The 8,168-nt window shown below is 44.2% G+C and overlaps 1 non-coding gene across 1 annotated transcript; it reads right to left on the bottom strand.

Moving 5' to 3' along the window:
* Positions 1-5,306: 5,306 nt before the first annotated feature.
* Positions 5,307-5,379, bottom strand: trnar-ccu (transfer RNA arginine (anticodon CCU)). The gene has a single exon. It is a non-coding gene; the product is annotated as a tRNA-Arg (tRNA).
* Between the last annotated feature and the right edge of the window lie 2,789 nt (positions 5,380-8,168).

Raw genomic sequence — 8,168 nt, 5'->3', positions numbered from 1 at the left:
AACATCCCACCAAACCCAAAACAGACCTGGGGACGTTTCCAGGGGAGATGAGAATTCGATTTGACATCAGACAAAGAAGATCAGTCATGAAGACAAAGCTTAAAAGTTAGCCATCCCAGATGGGACTTGAACCACAATTCCAGACTGAGGAGGCCAGTGCCTTATCCATTAGACCACTGGGGCCACATGTGCATAGTTAAAATGGCAGCCTATAAGTACTGCACCCTGAAGCTCTCATATTGTGTTCTTCTCTGAGTTTTATACTCACACTGATTGGTTGTTCCCCTTGCATCTCATTCTAAATCATTGGCTGCTTGATAAAATTGATCTTACCTCCCAAATCTCCCCAAATGGACAGACAAGAAATCCACCAAACTCCAACGTTGCACAACTCAAGTCTGAGGAAAATGGAGCAGACAGGAAAATAGCAAAGAGCTCAATGTTATTGTGTGCACCAGTTTCAAGATATTTGCAGTCAGTGGGGAAGGAGGAAGTGGAGATTTTGCAAAAAGCTGCATTGAGGACAATTCAACAGGATCTTAGCGGGCATTCAGCCCATTGGGGATGTGCTGTCTCTTTCAGACAATTCACCCCAAGATCTCCCAAACCCTGGAATTTCCTTGTGCAAGTTTCTACTAAAGAGCATTTTCCATAATCTCGAAGCAGGCAAGTGATTTTTAACGGAGTAGTTGAAAAATCCAGTCAATTTGGATTGAGATGGAGTTGATATGGGTTGAAAATCAGCCACCACAAAGACCAGGCTTAAAAAGTCAACACCGCAAAAGGGTTTTGAACCTCCAATCCACTACATCAGAAGCTACAGTCTTACCCATTAAGCCACAAAAACTCAGTGCCAATACTCCACTGGGAATAGTTGATCTTAAACGAGCGCTGCAGCCGAGCATATTCCAAGATCTGTAACGACACACTGAGGGACACACTAAAGTTTCGGGCAGCTGCTGCCAAGGTGTAACAGGGAAACAACACAGTCTCAGGTCTTTCTGACAAATGATCACATCGTCCTTTCAGTTCTCAGACCCTCTTGGTGCCTGACAATGAACAGAGATCGGTTCCTGCCCATGTACAAAATGCTGTTTTTTTCACGACACAGAACTTTGAGAAATGTCAAAATTCCAGTATTTTGTTGGTTCTTTTCTCTCTGCATAGACTGTACACAACTGGTTTAGAACCTGTGTATGCATTTCTATTTGCTTTTTTATGAATAAAGTCTATTTTTTAAAAAAACAAATTTTGGAGAGAGAGAAGATCTGCCCGAACTTGCGAGACCCCCCTTTGTGGAAGAGAGCCAGCCCTATATCGGGACAGGAAGGAGATTCCAATGGCCCAGCATGGATTGTTCCAGTTAATACCCTCGCCTCCTTGACCACAAAGTGGGGAGGGAAGTGGGAAATGGCACAGTGCAGGGTGACACGAGGCAGACGGATGCACAAGATGGCCGCTGAGCCATAAGTCGGCCATTTGACACACAAGATGACCGCCAGACCACAATGTGGAGAGAGACAGCAGAGCAAACACAGACACTGCCTGGGGGCACCAGAATGCCAGCACAATGCACTCACAACCGAGTTGATTAGTTTAAGGCGGATGGGAGAGACAATACACATGAAGAACATACACTGCCCGCCAAAGGGTCTGGGTCAGACAACACCTTTGATAGAAATGCTAACTGTTAGATACAGACTCAATACAGAGGGATAATAGCCAAGGCTGCAGTAATCGGCCTTCTCAGGAAGAGCGATGAGCGCCCATTACTACAGCAACGGACTTCCGCGCAGACGCTGAAACTGACAACTGCACTGAACTTAACAAAGGCCACGCTGGAACTGACAATAACTGCACCGAAACGATCAAGGATTCTGCAATGTTTACAATAAACAAGCCATGTTACAGAGACAATAACCTCATCACTGACCTATTATATCACAAAATGTATCACAGTATCTTGACCATGTGCTCCGGGTTGAGAGAAGAATCACAGCTGACCACTGTGCTGTTGGTGCTGCTCTCTCCCCGGAGCTCCGGGATTTCCTTGGACAATAAACTCTGTTGGTGAACCCCGACTCTGACTCAGAGCCTGGTGGTTTTCAGCAGTTGCCTTCCAACAAATGTTTGTCCAATCTGTGTTCTCCAACGATGGCCGAACTACCTCACATCTCCATCATAGCCTCCTTGCAATTGTATTCAATACCTTGACTAAGAAAGGTAAGGGCCCAAATGCATAGCCACAGCCCCATCAGTTCCAACCTTGAACACCCAGATTTGAATCATTTCCATTGACATATTGGACCTTATCATAAATACCAAACATGCAGGTAATCTGGGGTTCAGCTGGTAATGTTGACAGAATATAGCTTAGACTGACACCAACACAACCAAAACAGAAGGTCATTTGTCCATAGATAGGTAGACCCATCTGTTGGAGCCCCAGTGATCTCTTGGGAAAGGCACCAAATTCCTAAACCAGAGATTGTGAGCTCAAATCTTATTTGGGTTTTTGAGTTTGTTGAAACCTTCACTGTGCAGCTGATCTCAATCCTGTGTGGTCACGTGACCATGGCAACAAAATCAGGCATTCTCAATTGATCCTCAGCTGGAGATATTTGACCTGACAGAAAATTGGCCAAACTAAATTAAACAGCAGCTATCAGCTCCAGAGAACAGTGCAACGAAGATCAAAGAGCTACAAAGATTCAAGAAGAACCAGTTCCAACCAGACTGAGGGTTGTATATTGGAGAAGTGTCAGCCTGAGTCAATCCACTTTGTAGCTCCTGGCATGACAAGAGTCAAGGGTATTGGTATGACCCCATTGGATGATGTGAACCCAGCTCATGATCGTATTGGCCAAAGCCACAGAAGATTCTGGAAGACCAGGGACAGGAGAAGAGGAAAACACACCTGAACGCCAAACCCTTAGCAAAGCCTTGACTGGGTCCTGCAGTGGAGCTCTGACCATCTGCTCCAAACCTGTTCATAAAAACCCTCGCGTGAGAAGGGCAGGCCATTCAGCCCATCACATCCACACTGACCCTCTGAAGAGCATCCCATCCAGGCCCAACCCCGATCCTCTCACGCTGCATTCCCCAAAGCCAATCCACCGAACCTGTACATCTTTCGGATGTGGGAGGAAACCAAAGCACCCGGAGTCCCCCATGGAGAGAATGTGCAAACTCAACACAAACAGACACCCAAGGGAGGAATCAAAGCCAGGTCCCTGACACTGTGAGGCAGCAGTGCTACCCACTGAGCCACCATGCCATCCCCAGGAGAATCTCAGCAGGTTTTAAGCCATTGTGACAGTGCTTTCTCTTTCAGAAAATTCACCTCAATCCTGCAAATCTTGTGCAAGAAGATGTTGGGCACCACTTTCCATCTAGAGATTTTCCCAAAGTTGATTAGAAGTCAAGTTGACAAAGGGCAAGTGACTGACACCCCAGATGGGACTCGAACTCACAAGCCCTGGCTTAGAAGGCCAGTGCCATATCATACTGTGTGTTTCTGAGTGTTATACTCTCACTGATTGTTTTTTACCCCTACCATCTCATGCTAAATTGTTGGCTGCTTGATAAATCAATCTCGCTTCCCATTTGTGTCCAAACAGACAGATGAGAAATTCACCAAACTCCAATGTTGCACAACTCAAGTCTGAGGAATATGGAGCAGACAAGAAAATAGCAAAGGGCTCAATGTTATTTTGTGCAGCACCTTGAAGATATTTGCAGTTAGTGGGGAAGGAGTAAGTGGAGATGTTGCAAACAGCTGCATTGAGGACAAATCAACAGAATCATAGCAGGCATTCAGCCCATTGTGGCTGTGCTGTCTCTTTCAGACAATTCACCCCAAGATCTCCCAAATCCTGGAATTACCTTGTGCAAGCTTCGAATAATCATTGTTAAAAATCAGACAACACCAGGTTGTAGTCCAACAGGTTTATCTCAAAGTACTAGCTTTCGGAGCGCTGCTGCTTCGTCAGGTGGTTGTGGAGTATAAGATTGTAAGACACAGAATTTATGGCAAAAGTTTACATTGTGATGTCACTGAAATTATATGTTGAAAAACATCTGGATTGTGTGTGAAGTCTCTCATCTTTTAGAATGACCAGGTTGGTTTCAGTTCTTTCATGTGTAAATCACAAAACGTTTTTCATTGCCAAGTGAAATGGCAAGCTGTCCAATAAAAGCTAAATGCTGTGAATGCTGGAAATCTGAAAGAGAGAAAATGCTGGAGAAATCATGACTCAAAAACATGATTGAGTTTTCTGAAAAAGTCACAAAGAGGATTGATGAGGGCAGAGCGAGGGATGTGATCTATATGGACTTCAGTAAGGCGTTCGACAAGGTTCCCCATGGGAGGCTGATCAGCAAGGTTAGATCTCATGGAATACAGGGAGAACTAGCTCTTTAGATACAGAAATGGCTCAAAGGTAGGAGACAGAGGATGGTGGTGGAGGGTTGTTTTTCAGACTGGAGCCCTGTGACCAATGGAGTGCCACAAGAATCAGTGCTGGGTCCACTACTTTCCGTCATTTATATATATGTTAGTATCATTAGTAAGTTTTCAGATGACACCAAAATTGGAGGTGTAGTGGACAGCAAAGAAGGTTCCCTCAGATTACAACGGGATCTTGATTAGAAGGGCCGATGAGCTGAGGAGTGATGGGTGGAGTTTAATTTAGATCAATGTGAGGTGCTGCATTTTGGGAAAGCAAATCTTAGCTGGGCTTATAGACTTAATGGGAATGTCCCAGGGAGTGTTGCTGAACAAAGACGCCTTAGAGTGTAGGTTCATAGCTCCTTGAAAGTAGAGTCACAGATCAATAGGATAGTGAAGACGGAGATGGATTCTATAGATGGGAGGTTGGCCTTTGTGATTGTCCGGGCCGAGTTCACCACTCTCTGTAACCATCTCCGATCTTGAATGGTGCAGTTGCCAAACCAGGTAGTGATACATCCAGACAGAATGCTGTCGATGGTGCACCTATAAACGTTGGCAAGGGTATTCTCTGTCAGTAATATCCGATGTTCTGGAGGGATCAGTGTTGAAGGGTTGGTTTGTTGATGAGAGTGTGATGAGAGCTGGCTTCCAAAAGCAACCCCTCTAACCACACTCTCAGGAATATTGTCCCGATCCAGAGACAGCAGCCACTTGATCACCAACTTCAACATTCAATCCTGCAGATCCCCGAAAATCTTGTGCAAGATCATGTTGGATACCACTGACCATCAACTGAATGCAGAGATAGGGATTTTTCCAAAATAGATTAGAAATGGAGGATAAGCCACAGAGACACCCCAGATGGGACTTGAACCCACAATCCCTGGCTTAGGCGGCCAGTGCCTTATCCATTAGGCCACTGGGGCCCCACATGCAGGTTGCCAATGGCAGCCTTTAAATACTGCACCCTGACCTCGCATAGTGTGTGTTTCTGAGTGTCAGATGCTCACTGATTGTTTTTTACCCCTTCCATCTCATGCTAAATTGTTGGCTGCTTGATAAATTGATCCCGCCTCCCATTTCTCCCCAAATGGACCGATGAGAAATCAACCAAACTCCAACTTTCTGGATTAGTGATGCTGGAAGAACACAGCAGTTCGGGCTTTTGCCCGAAATGTCGATTTCGAAGCTACTTGGATGCTGTCTGAACTGCTGTGCTCTTCCAGCACCACTAATCCAGAATCTGGTTTCCAGCATCTGCAGTCACTGTTTTTACCACCTTCAAACTCCAAATTTGCACATCTCAAGTCTGAGGAAAATGGAGCAGACAGGAAAATAGCAAAGGGCTCAATGTTATTTTGTGCAGCACTTTCAAGATATTTGCAGTTACTGGGGAAGGAGGAAGTGGAGATGTTGCAAAAAGCTGCATTGAGGACAAATCAACACAATCTTAGCGGGCATTCAGCCCATTGTGGCTGTGCTGTCTCTTTCAGACAATTAACCCCAAGATCTCCCAATTCCCGGAATTACCTTGTGAAAGTTTCTATTAAACAGCATTTGCCATGATCTCAACACAGGCACAATGATTTTTAACAGAGTAGTTAAAAAATCCAGTCAATTTGGATTGAGATGGAGTTGACATGGGATGAAAATCAGCCACTGCAAAGATCAGGCTGAAAAATGAAATCCCTGAAATCCCAGATTTCAGAGGCCAGTGCCATAGCCATTAGGCAACGAGGGCACTATATTGGCAGACCACTGGAAACAGTTGACCACAAATGAGTGCGACAGCCAAGCACACTCCCAGATCTGTGACAACACACTGAGGGACGCACTAAAGGTTCAGGCAGCTGCTGCCAAGGTGTAACAGGGAAACAACACAATCTCAGGTCTTTCTGACAAATGATCACATCGTCCTTTCAGTTCTCAGACCCTCTTGGTGCCTGACACTGAACAGAGATCGATTCCTGCCCAAGTACAAAATGCCTTTCTTTCCACAACGATACAGAAGGTTTGAGAAATGTCAATATTCCAATGGTTTGTTGGTTCTTTTCTCTCTGCATAGACTGTACACAACTGATTTAGAACCTTTGTATGCATTTCCAAATGATGTTACAAACTGTTTCAATACTTTGTTCACAAAATCAAGTTGAAACGCAAATCAAATTTAGTCTCCCTTTGTCCCCATCACCAACAAGAATACTTGAGTAAAGTTGTGAGGAATTCATCAGAACAATGAGACTCCAGGAATTCTTCCAAGATGTCAGCAATGATCCCAATGAGCCAACCAACGAACGGGAACAGTCTTCAGAGAGATCCATCGTGGAGCGACCAAAGAAGGAGTTGATTTGTATCCCTGCGGAGAGCCGCTGTCCTGACCTTGAGATGTATGCTCAACCGTCAGGAGATGGGTGAATGACAGATTTAAAAATCTCACAACACCAGGTTAGAGTCGAACATGTGGAAGCACTAGGTATCGGAGCACTGCTCCTTCATCAGGTGGTTGTGGAGAATAAGATTGCAGGACACAGAATTTATAGCAAATGTTTACAGTGTGATGCAACTGAAATTGTATCTTGAGAAAGACCTGGATTGTTTGTTAAGTCTCTCATCTTTTAGAATGGCCAGGTTGGTTTTCGTTCTTTCATATGTAAATTGCAAAACTTTTATCAAAATTTACATTCTCAAGTGAACTTTAACAATTGGTGTCATGTCGGCCCAGATGATGTATTGAAGGTGTGAGCTCCCCTGTGTGAGGCTGTCTGTGCCGCAATGGTCAGACTGATATTAATCTAATAAACAGATTTACAGCATCTTAGATGATTCATACAGTTTTTGAGCAAAGTAAAATATAATTCTGTAAGTACAAGTTCATCACAAAAACTTATATGTGCGTGTGTATATGTGTGTGTGAATGTATGTATGTGTGTGTATATGTGTGCGTGTGTATGAGTGTGTATACGTGTGTGCATATGTGTGTGTGGGTGTGTGTGTGTGCATTTATATGTGTGTGTATATGTGTGTTGGTGTGTATATGTTTGTGTGTATGTGTATGTGTGTGTATGTGTGCGGCTGTGTATGTGCGTGGCTGTGTATGTGCGTGTGGGTGCATATGTGTGTGTATGTGTGTCTATGTGTGTGTGCGTATGTGTGTGTACGTGTGTGTGTCTATGTGTATGTGTGTGTGGGTGTGTATGTGTGTGTATGTGTGAGTGTGGGTGTTTATGTATGTGTGTATGTGTCTGTGTATGTGTATGTGTGTGTATGTATGTGTGTGTATGTGCATGTGTGTGTATGTGGGAGTGCATGTGTATATGTGTAGGTGTGTGTTTATGTATGTGTTTATGTGTGTGCATGTGCGTGTGTTTGTATGTGTGTGCGTGTCTGTGTCTATGTGTATGTTTGTGTGTGTGTATGTGTGTGTATATGTGTGTATATGTGTGTGTGTATGTGTGTGTTTGTGTGTGTATGTGTGTGTATATGTATGTGTGTGGATGTGTGTGTGGGTGTGTGTGTGTATGTATGTTTGAGTGTGTATATATGAGTTTGTATGTGTATAAGAGTGTGCGTGTATGTGTATGTATGTGTGTGTATGTGCATGTGTTAATGTGTATGTATATGTGTGTGTTTGTGTGTGTATGTGTGTGTGGGTGTGTATGTGTGCGTATGTGTATGTGTGTGTGTATCTGTATGTGTGTGTATGTGGGTGTGTGTG

This window comes from Chiloscyllium punctatum, chromosome 18 (assembly GCF_047496795.1).
Source record: "Chiloscyllium punctatum isolate Juve2018m chromosome 18, sChiPun1.3, whole genome shotgun sequence".
In the NCBI taxonomy this organism is placed as follows: domain Eukaryota; kingdom Metazoa; phylum Chordata; class Chondrichthyes; order Orectolobiformes; family Hemiscylliidae; genus Chiloscyllium; species Chiloscyllium punctatum.
This window is presented reverse-complemented; position numbering and strand designations above follow the sequence as displayed.